Source organism: Pseudophryne corroboree, chromosome 4 (genome assembly GCF_028390025.1).
Source record: "Pseudophryne corroboree isolate aPseCor3 chromosome 4, aPseCor3.hap2, whole genome shotgun sequence".
NCBI lineage: Eukaryota > Metazoa > Chordata > Amphibia > Anura > Myobatrachidae > Pseudophryne > Pseudophryne corroboree.
Window position 1 is genome coordinate 592002808 of NC_086447.1, and position 2525 is coordinate 592005332.

A 2525-nucleotide genomic window follows, 5' to 3' on the forward strand; every position below is an offset into this window, starting at 1 on the left:
TATTTCTTTATTCATTATAGTCTTCTCTATACCATCCTTTACATAGTGGACTTAATAGTATGGCTGCAACCTGGATATACTAGTAGATATCAGTCTGTGACAAGACTGATATCAATCAGGGACCCAAGTGACGGCCATCTCAGGCTTTTTTCATAAGACCCTCAGATTATCAATCGCTCCTATACCGTGACCTAAAAGTTTATCTGCTTGAGGAAATGTGTGACAAGCATTATTATGTGGAGATATCCCTGGCACAGGGACGCTGTTTAGAGTCTTTGGGGGACATTCACTAAGCAGTGCTAAGAGCAGAGAAGTGAGCCAGTGGAGAAGTTACCCATGGCAAACAATCAGCACTGAAGTAACATTTGCATACAATTAAATGATATAGAGCTGCTGATTGGTAGATGGGGAAACTTCTCACTGGCTCACTTCTCTGCTCTTACCACTGCTTAGTAAATGTCCCCCTTTATCTGTTTAAATGCTTTAGCTATAGTTACAGATAACTGGAGTAACAATCCCGGCTGGTTGCCATGGTGACGGCATAGCCGGGGGACCTGGTCAACCTCTTATCTACTTCCTGGAGCGGATGGGAACACAGACATTGGTTGCATGGCAACCGCAATTACCGGACTGTGCCCTCCACCACGATTGGCTGCTGGCCCACCCGAATCATTTAAGAGAGCTCCTGGAGGCTGGAGTAAGGAACCAGGAAGTTATCAAACCCAAGTCGCAGGCAAAACGCGTCTTTCTGCTACTCCTGACCACGAGTGAATATCAGACCAGACTCCTCTCTATGGGGGACATTTACTAAGCAGTGATAAGAGCGGAGAAGTGAGCCAGTGGAGAAGTTGCCCCATCAAGCAATCAGTAGCTCTGTATAATTTTATAGTTTGCAAATAATAGATGTTACTAAAGTGCTGATTGGTTGCCATGGGCAACTTCTCCACTGGCTCACTTCTCCGCTTTTATCACTGCTTAGTAAATGTCCCCCTTTGTCTTGCGCCATCCTAGGATATCAGTTTAGTATTTTGATTTTGATTTCTAGATCGGTACAGTTATATTCTGTATCCTACTGAGAATGTTTGTGGCCATTTGCGGACACAATGTGATGTAGGTTTCTTATCATACCTCAACACTTTGTTTAAGACTTTCTATGCAGATTCTTGGTACTTGATCATCTAGCTACAACATTGTTCATAATTAAAACATTTAGTGTGTATTGTCATATTGCACACTGTATCCTATGGAGAATACTTGTGGCAGTTTGAGGACCTTATGGGATAGATACTTTCTACCTGACATCAATATTATGCTTGGCACGATCTACACAGATCCACTCAATTAGCCTTTTTGAATACACTATCATTCAATTATGGGCACTTAAAACTTATAGGTTTTTATGGTTGCAATACCTGGGATGGTATGAACACCCGTTGCTATTACACAGTTTACTAACTGCTACATGTTTACCTGCTATTGTGAATATTAAGACCAATCACTCAGGAAACTGAGGGAAGGGGTGGATTGTGATATTTAAAAGGTTACATTGCCTCTAATTTCTGTACTTTGTTCTTGATATATTCTATTGACTCTCATCAGCAATCCATTGGTTCACACCACTGACCTGGGACTACCTTTGGTATTAACTACCTTTGCATAACGCTGGCATCAGATCCATCTTTGTATTCTTCCTTTCTTCCTGGCAACCTATCTTTCTCTCTTTCTTGCTAGGCGAACTCTCATCAGCGATCACAGAGTAAGAGGTGGTAAAATATCTACTACCATACCATATTATTAACACCCGACCACATCTGATCTTGGAAGCTAAGCAGTGTTGGGCTTGGCCAGTACTTGGATGGGAAACCCCCTGGAAAGACCAAGTTTAGTAGTAATAGGATTGAGATGCTCTGTGCCCAACACTGACAGCAGATTCACCATTTGACTTATCTTATTTCTTTTATTTACTTCTTCAATATTGGCACATATAGATGTGTCTACCATCACTGAGTATCCCTTGACACCCCTTGGTTTGGTAATCATTTATAATGACTATCCACAGATAATCTTGAAACCATAAGGCCAGCAACCTTGGATCCGTCATATGAGAGAGTCTCACAATATTTCATCAAAGGTCACACCTGTGAGTCTTCATAGAATCAACCAGGATTTGGTCATCACTGTTGTTATTAACATCTCATCTAGTCCAGTTTATCATGACTGTTGAAGCAACAGTCACTTATATTCCAATTTATGGACCATTTTTGAGTTTTTAATCTATATGTTTGTTGTTTGTTTTTCTGGACACAACTAATCTCATTTTTAATGACTACCCAATAAAACTAATTTTAATCTTACCAATTATTCAGCTTTTTTTCTGACTGAAGAGTCACCCAAACAAGAGTCTCCTCTCCATTCCCCCTTTTTTGTTATACAGGCCAAACATCATCAGGGAGGAGGGTACCAATCTCACACAAATTTTTCAGCAACAAAGTGGTATCTAATAAAAAATGTGGGTGTTCATGTAT

General features: G+C 40.5%; 1 pseudogene; it reads left to right on the forward strand.

Annotated features, from left to right (window-relative positions):
* Positions 1-1773: 1773 nt before the first annotated feature.
* Positions 1774-1892, forward strand: LOC134912439 (5S ribosomal RNA; annotated as a pseudogene).
* Positions 1893-2525: the final 633 nt, after the last annotated feature.